This window comes from Aptenodytes patagonicus, chromosome 1 (genome assembly GCF_965638725.1).
Source record: "Aptenodytes patagonicus chromosome 1, bAptPat1.pri.cur, whole genome shotgun sequence".
In the NCBI taxonomy this organism is placed as follows: Eukaryota; Metazoa; Chordata; class Aves; order Sphenisciformes; family Spheniscidae; genus Aptenodytes; species Aptenodytes patagonicus.
This window is the reverse complement of record NC_134949.1, coordinates 147,118,529-147,137,251: the sequence shown is the minus strand read 5'-3', so window position 1 is coordinate 147,137,251 and position 18,723 is coordinate 147,118,529.

Here is an 18,723-nt window from a genome sequence, read left to right as displayed (position 1 = left end):
TACAAATATATACTTGTTGTAGTTGGAATGATAAAAAAGATCTTAAATGTCTTTTTAATACTCTTTCTTACCCATGCACTGTTCATTAAGCATATTTCAGTCTGTATTAACATACTTCAGATAGTACATACATGACACATAATTTTAAGGTAGCATATCCCATCATCAAAAATTTAAGGAATACATACATAGAATATTAACTGATGCTTTAATTATAACAGTTATTGTTGTTGTTATTATAAATAATGTAACATAATTTATAAATAAATTTTCTGTATGAGGAGGAAACAATCTCAGAAACTGTGCTGTAGAAATTAATAAATTAGCAGAGTAATTACAGTCTTTAGAAGTCAAGATGCAAGATGAATAGAATACCATTTAGAACTAGAAAAAGAACTAGTTTAAAGAAAAAGATTTAACACAGAAATCATTAAAAATAATTTTGACTTGTCTCTGAAATACCTGTTTTTTATTGTCTCATTCACTGTGAACCAAGTCATAGAGTTCTGCTTAGGCATATTACCCAGATAATCTTTTCTCTAAAATAGTAATAAACCATCAAGGTAGGTAGATCACTACCCAGAATGCTAAAAGTTAATGGGATGATAATGTCTACAGTACAGGCAAGATGACTGTTATCTGACTATCAAAATATATACTGGTTTATTTATTTTAAAACCAACTATATGGGTGTATGAAATGCTTATTAAATGAAAAATGATATGAGACACAGAACTGTGAGACCAAGAATAAGTTCTGTTGAAATCCCTATATAATAAGTCATACTTTCTTTCGGTGTTTAGCTAGTCTTTTTGCAAGCAGAACACTAATTGCAAACACTGAATCTTTGCTTCTGTAAGAATGTCAGGATTTGGTCTTTTATTACAAATACAAAAGCTTTATGCTGGCATTGTGTTGTGGTTTAACGTCAGCTGGTGACTGAGCACCACACAGCTGCTCACCTGCTCCCCCCCACTGGGATGGGGGAGAGAATCAGGAGGGTAAAAGTGAGAAAATTCGTGGATTGAGATAAAAACAGTTTAATAATTGAAAGAAAATAAAATCCTAATAATAATAATAATAATAGTAATAATAATAAGAAGAATATACAAAGCAAGTGATGCACAATGGAATTGCTCACCACCTGCTGACCAATGCCCAGCCAGTTCCCGAGCAGCAGTCACCCCCCACCTGCCCCGGCCAACTCCCCCCAGCTTATATACTGAGCATGACGTCACATGGTATGGAATGTCCCTTTGGCCAGTTTGGGTCAGCTGTCCTGGCTGTGCCCCCTCCCAGCTTCTTGTGCACCTCCAGCCTTCTCAGTCGGTAGAGCATGGGAAGCTGAAAAGTCCTTGACTAGTGTAAGCACTACTTGGCAACAACTAAACCATCAGTGTGTTATCAACATTATTCTCATCCTAAATCCAAACCACAGCACTGTACCAGCTACTCAGAAGAAAATTAACTCTATCCCAGCCAAAACCAGGGCACACTGATGATTAAATAGCATTGAAAGACACTTTGCAATAATGTGATACCTTTCGTCATTAAGCAGAATATTAGCAATTCTAAATTAATTTAAATTTTCCTTTCAGAATCCATTTTGCAATGTTATTCAATACTTTCAGGACAATATTCATTTCCACAGGAGTAGTTCAGGACCACTGCTGAAGGTAAGGTTCACTTAAAATAAACTTTTAAAATATTTATACTTATAGATTTCCTGCTAATCCATTTCAGAATTGACTTATATCCAATACAAATATCACTATTTCTTATAAAAATTCCCTTTCTTAGTCCCGAGAAGATCAACCAAGATGATTTTTTTTAATAAAAAAAAAAAGAAGAAAAACTAGAGATTTATAGACAAATCCCATAAAAATTAGATGGACAAACAATCATATATATTATTTATAACATAGAAGATAAAAAGTAGATTAAAAAGATTCAGCATGAATTTACTTTGTTAAGTTAGTCTAACTTTCATCTAAAATAATTATGCTGCTGTAGAGAAAGCAAAAATCTAAGGTATCTTTACCTTATCAAGGCTTTGAAATTATCCCGACATGCTTTTTAATAAGCTATCTGGGAAACATGGAACAGGTAAAACTACTAGCAGGTGTTTGCATAACTGGTTAGCTGTTATCAATGGTTTATTGTCAAAATGGAAGACTATAACAAGAAAGGTTCTGCAGGGATCCATCTTGGGTTTGATTTGCAGATGACATGAAGCTGGAAGAGACTAAAAATCTGCTCAATAACAGGATTAAAAAAACCTCCCAAAACAGGCACTTTCACTAAAGAAACAATGAAATTCAACAGCAAGGACAAGGTATTGTGTTTATGGAGGAACAATTATTTGCTCAAGCACAGCTGTGAGAACAATTGGTTTGGCAGCAGTTCTACTCAAAAAGGATCCAGGGTTATTGTGGATACTGTGCTGGACATAAATGAAGTATGTAGTTTTACCACAGAAGAGAGATAAGCACCTGTACATGACATAAAAACAGATGTAAAGCCCGTATGACAGAAGGAGGCCTTTCTCTTTTCTCAGCAGTGCTAAGGCTCAGCTGGAGTGCTGTCCGGTTTGTCCAGTATTGCCCTTCAGGAAAGAAGTGAACAAACTGGAGAGTATCCTGAGAAGAGAAATATTTGTCTGAAGTTTAGAAAAGATGCCTTACAGGAAAGAATGAAGAAATGTGGGTTTGGTGGTTTTGCCCAAAACAGATAAATTTGAGGGAGACAACTTTGGAACAAATAGAGAAGGTTGACACAAAAAATCATCATGGTGTCTATATGATTACATTATGGCAAGGAATGCTCAAGTTAAATATTAGGGAGCATTTTCTAGAAAATAGTGCAATTGAATAAATCACTTAATGAGGTTGTGGAACATCTATCTTTATTCATACCTAAAGATATGCAGGACAAGTGGCTATCAGGGATAACAGAGGTCTATGTCCTTGCACATGATCTTGCACTGGAACAGCGGTATGACGTTCATGAGCTTTCAGACATATTTGTTTTAGGGTTACTGCACACATTTTTATTGTAAAGGAATTCTGCTTATGAGGATTGATTATATTCTTGTTGTGGTTTAACCTTTTATTTATAGATAGCTTTCTGAAATACTTTTCTTATTTTCTTGTCCTTTTCAACATCCAGACAATTGGTTTTATTTGCAATGTTTGACTAGAAAAGTGATCAGATGGTCTTGAATTACAGGAAACTGAACAAGCAAAAAAAAATTGCCTTTTTCATGACAAAGAAATACAAGTGTACAAAAATCTCTTCCTTTCTTCAGACCTTTTACTATTTTTAAGAAAAGTGATTAGGAAAATTGTTGGAACATGCATTTAAAGTAGCTCTCACTGAACATGTTACTTGCATTTCTTAACTAGGAAGTTGAGTATATTCTATTCAATGCATATCTGAAACATTTTTTACACTCTCTTGAGCTAGTTCTTGAGATACACAAACATCACAGTGATTTTTTGGTAATATTTAGCTATGGGGAGTTGAACTGACTGCACATACTCTATAAAATCATAAAGGTAGAAACACTTTCCACTGAACTGAACTGACGATACATAGGTGAATCAAAGCTTCTAGTTGGAAAATTCTTTCAAACATCCACACTGGCTCTAATCTTTGTACATATTTTGTCATGTAACAGGTTGGGGAACAAAATAATCCTCCTATAGAAGTGTATTCAGTGCAACAATGTTACAATAACATAATTTTCTGAAATTATCTGGACAGATTGATGATTATTGTCATTTACAGTAGACTCAGGACTGAGTCTTCAACAAAGATTTTATCATTGTTGAAGTGCCTTTGAAATAAGTTTCTTTAAGGGCAAGTAGTGCAAACGAGGATCTGCTTAGAGGAGAGAGGGGGAAAAGGATTGTTGGAAAGTATTTGCAAGGGAAGTTTTCTAGCATAGAGAGTTGAAAGGCATTATTTGTGTAGGAAAGGGAAGGAAAACCTGCTGTATAATGCATTAAGATTAGGGTTTCTTGGTGAAGTAGTTCTAAACTTGCCTACAGATGCACAATAATTTTCACTGTAATGTCTTTTCTGTATTGTCCCTATTTCATATTTGCTCCCTAATTATTTATTTCAACACATGTAGAAGTTGAAACAAGAGGAAGCAATGGTCTGTAAAGTTACAGAATGTAGTTTTTATTAATTTTAAGAGATAATGAACACAATTTATCAGATATACTTGAGTGACGTCCTCGGAATTAAGGTGCCATCTGCAAGTTGTTACCTGAGCCTCATATTAAATAGTTAGTATTCATGGATGACCACCATATTACTGCCTGTGAGCCTTTGACTCTCTCTGAGTCCTAGTCACAAGCTACAGCAATATGATTTCCTCTGCTTATTAAATCTAGTCTGTCTACTGTTATTCCTTAACCTAAATTTCAGCCTACAGAATGCTATGAAGAAGTTTATATATAAATGAAGTAGTTCTCTTGTAAACAGTATTGTAAAACCCAAACTAATTTTAATCCTCAAAACCACCAATCAGACAGGCCCAAAATGCTGTGAAACACATGATTTAAACTTGTACTTAGCAACTTCACTGCTACGAGAACTCTACAATCACTGTATTTTGTAATACAGTGAGTAAGGTTGGTTAGTTCTGATTTCCTTTCATCATTTTTGGTGGAGAAAAAAGGATGTAGAACAATCATTTGCCATCTTTTTTTCTTTTTCTCTGCCTTTTTCCCCCTCATTTTGTCCTTACAAAAAGGAAGTATTTCCATGTTCATTTGGGATTTACAGATTAAAAGGAGGAAAGATGAGGAAAGTGATGAAAAATTTAGGTATTGGAAAACTCATTTCTTTTGAAAATCAAAATAACTTAGGCTCATTAGAGCTTTTTTTAAAGGCATGTGTTCATACGTTCCTGTGATCAAAATTATCTAGAATTAAGTATTTGAATCCTATTCAAAGCCCTTCAGGTTTCTGGCCCCAAGCTCCCTGTTTGCTAAAAAAAAAAGGTAACATTGTCATTGCAGTAGTATATTTTGCAACATCACTGTATAAGAGGAAAATAGGGCAGCATTATTAACTATCACTTTCCTAAGAATTGAGCCCAGAAAGACATTTTTTAAAATAATACACATAGGTAATTTATAACATCCTCTTTCTTCTTAGCAGAGAAAATACGTGTCAAACCAGTAGACGTGATGATTTTCGGTATTATCGGTAGGTAACATGGGGCAAATGTCTTTTGAATATAAAATCATCTGGTCCAGGTAGAATAAGAATGCAGTCATATTTCTGTAGATTGGATTATCAGGTCATATAACTAAACATCCCACTCTTTGGAGGATGTGATTGACAGTTCTTGTTATTCTGGAGACTCTTCTAAAAATCATCTATTACAGCTTACAATTAGATATTACAAAAGACATGGCTAATGAAGCTGAAATAATCTGAAGATACTCAGGTGAATTTTATGCATCGAGGTATATTAGTGTCTGCACTGAATCCAATAACAAAAATCAGACCTTCACATCTTCAGATACTATTGAAGCTACTATGTTTTAGCTACTACTGGCTACTATTAATGTTTGGCTAATGACACTTCAGTTAATTTAAAAAAAAAAACATATATCTTTCTTGCTATCTTATTTTTAAAGAAATAAAAATGTTATCCTTTATCTGTAAATAAACGGCAGTCATTCAGTCACGTGTGTAGTTGGCAAAGATTCTGTGTTGCAAAACTAGAAACAGCAAATGTTTTTCCTCTTTTAATTCAGATCATTACATAGTCAGATTAGTGGTTAAATAGAGCTAGTTTTCCTTTCCCTAAGTGGCCTTGGAAAGCAGAGCCTGTAATTTAGTAACAGCTGCAAGGAATTAGCTGAAAACAATCTACTACAGACATTGACGATTCATATTATCAAACAAACAAAACCAAGCCATTCGCACAATCAAGAACCTCATCCCCCAAGTTTATTCAAACTGCTTGTTCAAATTGTTTTGATGTTCTTTCCCTGGATGACAAAAAGTGTGAAGCGTGTTGCCATAAAAAGTAACTTATAAGTGTTTGTAATGTATATAACCCTATTATAACCTCTATTTGGGGGGAGGGGGAGTATCTTAAGATATGGTTTTTGCAATGGTGTGTAAAAGTCACATTCTTCTTTGGTGCCAGTTCTGTATACAAATATTTCAGGTCATAGGTGCCTACTTTAGTAACAAAAAAAGAGTTTCTATTCCTTTCTATTCTTGTTAATTCCTCAGGTTCCTTGCTCCTGGAGAGTTTGCTGAGGTATAATCTTGCTGAAGTATTGGAACAACTCTTCATTGTTCCATTATTAGAGAAAATTTGAAATTCATAGAGCTAATAAAAATTATTTCAATAGTTGAACTATAAAAAAATCTGTGTTTTGACCAGAAGGAGAAGTTTTGCAGAAATATTTTTATTTGGTTCAAAATTTCTCAGAAGCATTCTTTTAAATAGAATGTTACTTTTTAAAAGAAAACAAAAACCCTGAAAATTTTGTAGAAAAAAAAAATTATACCTTAAATTCTTCTATTTTCAGGGTTCTTGTGGTTTGGGTTTGGGGTTTTTTTTAAGAGGAAGAACTGAAAGATTTTCATCATTAACTGTTAAGTTAATGCTAAGAGAAAAGTTAATGCTAAGAACTGCTAAGAAAATAATTTTCACTATTTTTTGCAATTATTTTTGCAAGTTTTATAACTGAATTGAAGGTCTTGGGGTTGCCTAAATATTACCAATGTTCTGTTTAAGATGACTGGATCTAAAAAAGAATAATCTTTTCCTTTTTAACAATAAAACAGAAGTACAGTCTTAATGAAATAAGTTCAGTTTCAATTAAGTCTCTAATACCAATTAATACCAGTGGAAAGATGAGAGACTTCAGTCCAATATGAAGAAAGAACAATTTAAAGATACTTTGATAAGTTTCTGATTTCTACACCTGTCCTGGTTTCGGCTGGGATAGAGTTAATTTTCTTTCTAGTAGCTGGTACAGTGCTGTGTTTTGGATTTAGGATGAAGATAATGTTGATAACACACCGATGTTTTAGTTGTTGCTGAGCAGTGCTTACACTAGTCAAGGATTTTTCAGCTTCTCATGCCCTGCCAGGTGCACAAGAAGCTGGGAGGGGGCACAGCCAGGACAGCTGACCCAAACTGGCCAAAGGGGTATTCCATACCATATGATGTCATGCTCAGTACATAAACTGGGGGGAGTTGGCTCAGGGGCAGAAACTGCTGCTCGGGGCCTGGCTGGGCATTGGTTGGCGGATGGTAAGCAATTGCCTTGTGCATCACTTATTTTGTATATTCTTTTATCATTATTATCATTATTATTATTATTTTCCCTTCCTTTTCTGTCCTATTAAACTGTTTTTATCTCAACCCACAAATTTTACTTTTTTTTTTTTTTCCTCCCCGATTCTCTCCCCCATCCCACTGCAGGGGGTGGGGAGTGAGCGAACGGCTGTGTGGTGTTTAGCTGCCTGCCAAGTTAAACCACAACAACACCTCACATGACCTTCACCCTATAGTTCATATAGATTTCAGAAAAATTAGTCTATATCTTAGAAAATTCATGAACTGAAGGAAGATAACATAACAGCAAACATGGAAAAAAGTAGAAACCAAGGAGCTATGTACCTAAACATAATTGAAATTATTTTTATTTTCAAAAGGTAACAGATGTAGAAAACCAGTATCTTCAGTGCACCAAATCAGGTATAAAAATTATTTTAGCATAATTGTTCATGAGGTTTTCTTAGTACTGAGTAGCATTATCTAAGTGCTGGAGCACTTGTCTACTCTCCTACACCTAAAAAAAACCCAACACTCTTGCCACTGTCTTGGATTGTCCATAGCATGGACAAGGAAACACTGATGTTCTAACTTTTGTGCTAGGCAGAGCTGATCAAAGTAGCAGTTGTCCAAACATACAGCAGTAGTAGTTTCTTGGGGTGCAAGAAGTACATACCATGTACATATTGTGTACTTCTGCTATATACAAATCATATTTTGGGGGCAAATTAATCACAACTAATTATAGGGATGGGATTCATTAAAACACCTCATTTAAGATCTGTATATGTACGTATGTACATGTGAGACATATCTAAACTCCCATTATACTCAACAGGGATCTAGTCAGTGTATACACTGGACTCCAGAGGATTATGTAGGAGAAGAAATCTACAGTGAACACAATGAATCCTCATGAGGGGCTTCTGTTCAGCTGCCCATATACAAGCACCTAAAGCCATCTGCAATATGTGACACAGGGCAAAATGGAGACAAGGCAGGGTACCCAGGAGCATCTCAGATGGGCCTAGATGGCTGACTGTGAGCAAGCAAATCAGGTCCAATTTTCCCACCTATGTAGTCATTAGTACAAGAAAATGAAAGCCTCAAGAAAAATGTACATGACATAATGCCCAGAGCATACATACTGTTTCTGGACAGACTTACAAGTATCCAAGAAGAGGAAGGAAAAAAAAAAAAAAAGAAAAAAAAAGTTATGCATATTCAGTGATGTTTATAACATAATATTTGAACGTTTTTCTTTGGATGTGAGGGGGACTAAATGTTTTATATTCTAGTAAAATAATCTAGTCTAATTACAGATCCTTAGAGAAGCATTTCACAAACTGTTGCATGCCTCCCTTTGTCTATTACTTCCATGTGAATTTTAAAAACTTACACATGTATTTTGCTTAGCATAATGATCAAATTTTGTTATTATGAACAGAAGTAATAAACCCACTCTTTCTTATGCCGCTCCTGACCACCTGGTAGTTTTTATGCCTCATCCAGAGGAGCATGACCCACAGTTTTTGGAAAAATAATCACAAACGCACGTCTCTCTTTTTGATTAGAGTGTATTTTGTTTTTATTGTTTGCAGCTTGTTTATTGACTGTACAGATTAAATCTTATTTTCCAAGAGATGTTTACCATTGAGGCTGGTGTTACCTGATTGTATGACCTTCGGCTGCAGAAATCCATCCGACATTGCTACTAAATTAAGCAGATTAAATAAGATGTTCACGTAAGTGAAGACAGTGAAAAATCCAATGGAGGATTGTTTTTAATAATTTGCTATTTTCTTATTTTTTTATAAGCCTCTAAATGACAAATGCACTGTTCAGCTCACCATTTTATAAGTCAAAATGTGAAGGTCAAGATGTTGTAAATGCATGTTTTAATTAACATAATTCCTTTGGCTTTTATGGTATAATGCATACAATTTTTTTTTTTATGTGCTTAAAAGCCTAATTTTTATGTGCTTAAGTGTTTGTAATAGTGGTTCAACCTTATGTACATGGATGTTTAAGCTGGCTAAGATGAGATTTCTCTCCATCATTGCTGTAGTATTTCTTGTTTTATACAAGAAGTCTACATCTAAGTCTCAAAAACTCTCAAAACATTGATCTGACCCTATCAGATTATTTTCATTATCTATATAATTTTAGTATTTCTGAAGAATGAATAAAATGGTTATTATACATGTTCTTCTACAATAGCCTAAGTTGCCTGTTATTCAAAAACACTAAAAAGAAGTGCTATGAAGTTTACTAAGATTGCCTAATTTTATTTTTCCTCATTTTCCTCTGCCTTCTTCCAACTCTTTTTTTTTTTTTCCTGCATTCCATTTGCTTATTTTCTTAGACATTAAAAATTGCTTTTCTGCTCAAACCAAAGGTGTGTCAAATTTTTCACTAGATGCTTAGGGAAAATATGTAAATAATATAACATGGTTGTTATGATCCTTCATGTATATTCTTTCAGCTTCTGGCTTAACATTTAGCAACTTTCTGAGGCAGAAGGTTCATCCGGACCAGTATGATAATAGCCAACAAAACTTTATTTGCCCAACCTTTTTTTGAACCCGCTGTTTTCCTCCTTAATATCTTGTGACAATGAGATTAATGTTATGGTTAAGTACTTAAATTCTTCCTAATAATTTACTTTAGACCATTATCCAATCAATTTCCATATTTTTCCTCTTTTTCCATATTGTGAGAAAAAGTGAGTAACCACTTTTTATTTACTTTCTTCAAACCATTCATGGCTTTACAGACCTCTATCTTATCTTCCATGGGTTGTTTCTTTTCAAGCTGAGAAATACACTCTCTTCAGTGTCATTTCATATAGAAGTCATTCCATACTTCTAATCATCCTTTTCATCCTTCTCAGTACTTTATCTAAATCTGCTAGATTTTTCTGAGATGGCTGATTAGCACGTTATTCAACATGGAGTATACCATGCATTTATATGACAATACTTTTTTGTTTATTTGTTTAGTCTTATTCTATACTCCTTCACTTTTAATTTCTGGCATGATATTTGCCTATTTAAAATTACTCTAAGATGAGTTTTGAGAATGGTAATCACTAATTCAAAGACTATCATTCTGTCTCCACAGTTAGGGTGATGTTTTCACGTGTGCTTTACATAGAATTTATGAGCACTGAATTATCTCTGTCATTTTTTATCACGGAATACAATGAGCTCCTTCTGCAACATTTTGCAGTCACCTTTCTTTTTTACTTTCTTGGAAAAATGTTTGTCATCTGTAAAATTTGGCAGCTAATTATTCACTCCTTTATATAAATACAGTGAATATCATAGGTCACTGCAGAGATCCTCCTGGGACCCCAAGGGTAAGCTCATTCCAGTGTGGAATACAACCATTTATTCCTGCACTTCATTTTAGTTTTCTTTCTTTTTGTGTCTTCATTTTCTTCATTAACCACATATAGTCATCTATGGAAGAATTTTCTTTGGTTTTCCCTTACAGTTTAGTGTCTTTAGGAGCCTTTTTCAAGGCTTAAGTTTTTATTGTTTTCTATCTTCTTTCCATTTTCACTTTTGTTTCCATTTGATATTTTTCTCTATCTCCCATTCTTGCTGAGCTTTATTTTACTTTTCAGCCCAGTTTGTATTCTTTCTGAATATTTCCTCTGCCTTTTTTCACTTTGTGCCTCCTTTGTGATGTTTCTTTTTTTAAAAAAGTCCTTCTTTTGTTCATGTTTAAATCTATAGATCTTATTTTCTTTGCTTTCTATATTATCTATTTTTATTTTATTATTTTTACTTATATTCTTTCCCTAGGAAATCCTTTTATTTTCTCCTTTTTGGAATCAATACATATGCAAATCATAGAATCATAAAATATCTCATAAGGATCCTCGAGTCCAACTCCCTGCTCCTCACAGGACTACCTAAAATTAAATCATATGACTAAGAGCATCATTCAGATGCTCCTTGAACTCTGACAGGCTTGGTGCCATGACCACTTCCCTGGGCAGCCTGTTCCAGTGACCGTCCACTCTCTCAGTGAAGAACCCTTTCCTAATGTCCAATCTGAACTTCCCCTGATGCAGTTTCATTCCATTTCCTTGTGTCCTATTGCTGGTGACCAGAGAGAAGATCAGCACCTCCCCCTCTGCTGTCTTGAAGTTGTAGAGAGCAATGAAGTCACCCCTCAGTCTTCTCTTCTCCAAGCTGAACAAACCAAGTGACTGCAGCCGCTCCTCATAAGTCTTGCCCTTGAGACCTTTCACCATCTTGGTCACCCTCCTCTGGACACACTAATAGTTTCATGTCCTTCTTATGTTGAGGTGCCCAAAACTGCACATAGTACTCGAGATGGGGCCGCACCAGTGCAGTGTAGAGTGGGACAATCACCTCCCTCGACCAGCTAGTTATGGTGTGCTTGATGCACCCCAGGACACGGTTGGCCCTTCTGGCTGCCAGGGCACACTGTTGACTCATATTCAACTTCCCATGCACCCAAACCCCCAGATCTTTTTCTGCAGGGCTGCTCTCCAGCCTCTTGTCCCCCACTTTGTATGTATAACCACGATTACCCCATCCCAGGTGGAGAATCCAGCACTTGCTCTTGTTGAATTTCATATGGTTGGTGATTGCCAAGCTCTCTAGTTTATTCAGATCTCTCTGTAAGGCCTCTCTACCCTCAAGGGAATCCACAGCTCCTCCTAACTTAGTATTATCGGCGAACAATGCACATTCAATTCCTGTGTCCAGATCATTTATAAAAAAATTAAAGAACACTGGCCCTAAAATTGAGCCCTGGGGAACCCCACTGGTGACTGGCCACCAGCCTGATGTAACCCCGTTTACTATAAATCTTTGAGCCTGACCTGTCAGCCAATTGCTCACCCAATGTATTATGGACTTGTCTAGCTGTATGCTGGACACAGAAGGATACTGTGAGAGACAGTATCAAAAGTTTTGCTAAAATCCAAAACCATCACATCTAATAGCTTCCCTTGGTCAACTAGATGGGTGACCTTGTCATAAAGGGAAATTAGGTTAATTAAGCAGGACTTTCCCCTCATGAACCCGTGCTGGCTATGACCAATGACTGCATTGTCTCTCAAGCGTTTTTCAATAAGTCCTAGAATAACATTCTGCATAATTTTACCAGGCACTGAAGCGAGACTAAAAGGCCTGTAATTACCAGGGTCTTCCATCTTACCCTTCTTGAAAATTGGGACAACATTTGCCAGCTTCCAGTTGACTAGGACCTCTCCAGACTCCCAAGACTGTTGAAAAATAATGGAGAGAGGTCCTGTGATAACATCGGCCAGCTCTTTCCGTACCCTGGGATGAATCCCATCAGGCTCCATAGATTTATGTGCATCCAGCTGCAGCAGCAAGTCTCGAACAAGTTCAGGGTTGTCTGGGAGTTTATCATACCCCCAGTCATGGTCTCCCAACACAGGTGTCTGGGGCTCCCAGGGCCCATCATTGGTGTTGAAAACAGAGGCAAAGAAGGCATTAATTGTCTCTGCTGTGTCTACATCCTTATTTGTGAAGTGACCAACCTCATCAAGCAACAGACCAATGTCATCTCCGATCCTCCTTTTGCAGTTAACATATTTTAAAAAGCCCTCTTTTTTGTCCTTCACAATGCTGACCAGCTTGGATTCTAACTGAGCTTTGGCCGCATGAATTTTCTTCCTGTAGTGGTGAACAGCATCTCTTTAGTCCTCCCGTGTTGCCTGTCCTTGCTTTCAATGTCCATACACTTTCCTTTTCCACCTAAGTTCTAGAAGATCCCTGCTCTGCCAAGCCAGCCTTGTTAGAATCAGACTTTTTTCCCAAGACTACATTAGATCGGGGTTCATGGCCTATGTAGATTGCTGCACTTTACACTTCTAATATAGTCATGAGAAAAAAAAAATAACATTTCAAGGAATTTTGCTCTGTCAAGTTTATTGCAGCTGTGATTCCACTAGCAAAAGAAACTCATACACAGATATTGAGCTGCATTAAAGTATTACAAATTGAGATATTTTTTCCAGAGTGTTTTTTCCAGAAACACTCAGATATTTTTTTTCTCACTTTTCCAGCTTTGTCACAAACCAGCTACATAATATGACAATAAGGAAAAGATTTTAAATGTTTCTGGATGAGTTTAGTATACAATATGCTTTATGAAATGATCTTACCTGTTAAAGAACTTTTGAAAAGGACTGTACTACACCTGTCTGTATTGTAGGAACCTTAAAAGGTAATTCTTCTTAAATTCCGATTGAGGAGAACACAAAAACAACCTTCACAGTAAAAAAAGTTCCTAATCAGAAATGTTAAAAAGGATAAACTGTACTGTGCAGTGCTAAAATGGTGATGACTTTGTTCAGCATGGTTATTGATTAGCACTGTGAGCTAATGAAGTATGCATGATTATGACATTTATCACACCTCTTTCTCTGAAATAAATGACAGTCTGTTGTAAAAGAAAATGGAAAATATGGTGCTTGGGGTATTTTTTCAGATACTATATCCAGAAATCATATTTCAGATACAAAGCATGGGATTGCATGAACTAGCACATGCATGAACTAGCTAGAGAACTAGCACAGTTCTCTCCTGAGCTAGACGTCTGTACCTGAAATGTTCCTCCTCTGAATTACTGGAGAGATAGGAATTCTTCTAGAGGACAATTCACCTGGCAGGTTCAGGTTCTTGGCATGAGATGAATCAGCAGCTAAAAAACCTTATTTCTTTCCAGTGACTGTAAAAGGAGTGAAGAGTGATTAGTCAACCACTATGCCTGGATGCTGTGGATGTCTCTATTTGGTCAGATGAACCATATCCATGATTGTCACATTTTTGGGGGAGTAATCATTCAACCGGGGAAAAAAACCCAAACATCTCCCCACCCCCCCGAAAAAAAAACAACCCACTCTTACATTCTGGTCCAATCTTGCTCTCAGGCACAATGTTTTCCAAGTTGAAGCTTGCTGGAGCAGCTCCAATTTTTTACTGCTAATGCATAGATTAATAGATTCTATAAACAGGGTTAAATAAAGCCAAGTTTGCAGTTGCTTTGCAGTGTTAGAAAATCACAAGTTATAGCCAAATTGCATTGGTGACTCTAGCATTGATTGTTCACAGAGACCATTTTATCTCAGGGACAAATCATACTCTTCATTAGGGTGTGGTACTCATTCACAGAGAATAGCACGATTCTACTGGACTTGCCTGAAATTGAAGTATTTCAGAGGAAGCAGCTGCTCTGAACCTGTTGTGTGATGTCATCTGTTGGTATAGTAATAGTGATGTTCACAAGTGAAGGACTATTTTGTTCTAGGACTATTAAAAAAAACTAATACATTTTTGTCACAAGAATTAATTTCTTACTTATGTATTATAGAGAAGATTCTTATTGAATGTCACTTTTTGCCTCTATTTATGAAGGTAGAAAATAGGATGCTGTTTCAGTTCTGTGATGCAAACTGTATGCACCACATCCAGACTACCAAAGTTGATTTTCTTCAAGCAACTGCATGGAAACCTCCAGTCTGGATAGCAATGGAAGGAACAACGTGAAATAATTATAATTTTCCTAAATAATTGTCCTGGTTTTGGCTGGGATAGAGTTAATTTTCTTCTGAGTAGCTGGTACAGTGCTGTGGTTTGGATTTAGGATGAGAATAATGTTGATAACACACTGATGGTTTAGTTGTTGCCAAGTAGTGCTTACACTAGTCAAGGACTTTTCAGCTTCCCATGCTCTGCCGACTGAGAAGGCTGGAGGTGCACAAGAAGCTGGGAGGGGGCACAGCCAGGACAGCTGACCCAAACTGGCCACAGGGATATTCCATACCATGTGACGTCATGCTCAGTACATAAACTGGGGGAAAGCTGGCCGGGGGGGCCGCTGCTCGGGGACTGGCTGGGCATTGGTCGGCAGGTGGTGAGCAATTGCACTGTGCATCACTTGCTTTGTGTATTCTTCTTCTTATTATTACTATTAGTAGTAGTAACAGTATTTTATTTTCTTTCAATTATTAAACTGTTCTTCTCTCAACCCATGAGTTTTCTCACTTTTACTCTTCTGATTCCCTCCCCCATCCCACCAGGGGAGGGGGGAGTGAGCGAGCGGCTGTGTGGTTGCCTCAGTTGCCAACTGAGGTTAAACCACAACAATAATAACTTAAAAAATTATAGCAAAAAATCTGTTAGAGGATTAGGTTATAATAGTAAGCAAAGGAGTCATACCAGAAGAAGAAAAATATTTTTTAACCTTCAGTTGTCTGACCCAGGAACATTTTATGATACCTGACATCCCAGTCTGGTATGATCACAGATATTAGATCTGCTTCTTTTGGAAAGAAGTATCATTCAATTAGAAACACAGTATATTAAAGAAAAAAAAAAAATCAGTACAAACTAACTAGCTAATAATCTCTTTTACAAGTGCAAAGTATAGACAATTACTTCATTGTAAGTAACAGATAAAGATAAAGTCTAAAGTATTAAAGTGTTACTTTGACAAGAATGCTACTACAGTGCTCAAAACCTGACTGTTCATTTGTACTCTATAGAGTACTTTAAACCATTGTAAACTCTGATAAAAGTTTAAATCCTTCTTGATTCCAACCTGTTTTATTTCTGATATTCAAATGATGATAGGTAATATTGTTGTTGGTTTTCCACTAAGACAATTTTGTTTGTCCTGTTGTTGATAAAGAAAAACACTTCTATTTCTGACTTAGTAACAAGTCACTAATGTCAGTAAATGATACCTTACACCCAGCAGAAACTAAGAAAAACTTATCCTTTTTTAGCAACAAAATATCTTTTGGAAAAAAAAAAATTGCTAACAACATTTGAACATTTTATTAACATTATGTTAATCTTTACTGTGATCAACAATGATTTTGAATATGCATTAAATCTTACAACATCATCTATTGAATTTGAGTTTGATATGATTTAGAAGGCATTGAGAATCAACCTGTAACCTTTCTTGCCTACTTATAAGCGTTCAATTTCACTTTCATTTTCAGAACTTATATAGAATTCAGTCTGGGTTAAAATTATTATAAAGTGTTTGGGTTAAAAGAGTTTGAGAATCTTATTTTTGCTCAGATCAGAATGCTTAACTGAAAAATATAATTAGCTAGTACATGAGTGAGTACCTGGTTCAGTATTGTGACAGCCAGGTAAAGTTTTATGAGGTCTGCTTTATCTAGTTGTACCTCCTGGTTTTATGATTATGGGTCTCTATTCTTCAATGCTTTCATGGAATATATGCAGAAAGTACATTTGCTTAGTTTTCTTCATAGTGTCATATACCCCTATTTTAGAAATGCAGGCAACATTATTTCAAACTTAAAATTTATGACTATTCACAATAATATTTTAAAGTCTGCAGGCTCCCAATGACTACAAAGTTCAGTTGTTACAGCCATAGTGTTGTGCATGTACAGGTGTAAAATGAAAGAAAAATGCAGAGAGAGCATGAGTATAGTTGAAGGGAATTCAATGTTGTAGTTACACTATCTGAACAAACTATACAATCTGAAAGACCAAACAAAATGTGTCCACATGGTGAATAAGATTTATTTAATCATTTCAGGTGTTTACACCAAATGTGTTTCAATTAACTGTTCACTCTACACTCCCTTTACAGTCAATAGAAAGTGTCAATAGGCACTTTTTTTAACTCACAATCAACCTACCAAATGCAGGTTTCTTCTTAATGTTGAGAGAAGGGTTCCCAGGGGAAGATAGGATCTTTAGTTGTAATGCAGATGTCCAGAGATTAGGTTGGATGAATTCTACCAAGTTATTTGCAAAGAACAGCTATGCTGTCAAGTGTTGTAATCTTTTTCTTATATTCTGAACTAATGTACATATACCAACAGTGTAGTATATTCTGAACCATGTATTGATTAGAGTGAGCACACCACTATAATGGCATATTACTACACCAGCACACACTAAATTATATGTGTTTCAGTTTTAGGCTAAGGGTTTCTTATAATATACACAATCAGAGATAGATGAGAATGGAACAATAAAACAAAACAGATAGCTTGTTTCCTTTGAAAATATACAAGAAACTTCCTTAAAATGAAATATGAAATGGGAACTATAAATTGCTAGTGCATATTGCTACTCCATAATAAGTCAATATTATCCCATGCTAAAAATTTATTAGGTCTTTAAAATAAAGAATTCAACATTAGTTAAATGCTAAAAATAGAGTTGTTTGAATAGGGAAAAATAGATTTAATTTTATTATATATTCTGGTGCTTGCTTATAAAGTGTTGTACAGCACTCAGAAAATGCTCTTTGTTCGCTTCTTTTTCCATATATATTACAAACTCTCAGAAGACCACCGATACTTAAAGTATAGTAAGTCCAAGTCATTTCTGATAGATATTCTAAGCAAGAACGTATGCAGAAAGATGTGGTATTTTCTGTAGTTGAATGGGGAAAGAGGAAGTCTAAATGAAATGAAATGTCTCTTAAGTGTTTTCTGGAGAGGGCCGCTAGAGATCTGCAAAATTTATGTGCGGCAGGCAAAACATGAAAGGAGTTCTTTTTTGGACTCAACTTTATTCTCTCAACTGGGGAGAATGAGACCCAGCGGCTCCGGGACAGAGAGGTTTGAAGAGTTGCAGGGACAATTACTGTGGTCTGGCCTGCTGACAAGAAGATCTTCCAGATCACTAATTTCCAAGTCACTAATTTCTGTCAGTGAGAAGAAGTAAAGATTTCAATGACTAAAGCTCAGGAGGCTAGTATCAATTGAAAGAGTTGCCAAACATTAATGGTTGCATCTCCATGAATTTATCCTTCATGCCAACCTATAATTCTTGTATTTGACATGTGCTTTTGTTATATGGAACACTGAGAGACAAATATGTCAGATTTATAGTAGCATGTAGTAGCAGTCTTGCCTCATACCAAGATTGTATAGAAGTGTTGGGAAACACTGTAGGTACAGTGTGCCACCATTTAGTTAGGCGTGATGGTATATGAGTTCACCTATTTTGGTGCCCAGGATCATTTCATAAAGTCTTCATTGTCATTGCAGGAAAAAGGACGCAATCTATCGAAGTGGATTTTTGTTCTGCATATGCCGTATACCTGTATGGATATTGCAATCACAAATCCTCCATTTGGATTGCCTGTCACATCTACTCTCAGAAATTAAACATGCTTAGGAACATTGTTGGGCACTGTCTCCTTTTGGCATAGCTATCTCAGCCCCAGGAACATGATGGCTGTAAGCATGTTGTCTATTAAACAATTATTCTCTTAGTTTTTCCTGCAACTCTCAAATCATTCTTGAGAATTGTTTAGAAAAATGCTAGCTAGCACAGTATAAATTTGTGGCAGAGAATATTCTCACTGTTTTCTAGTAAAGA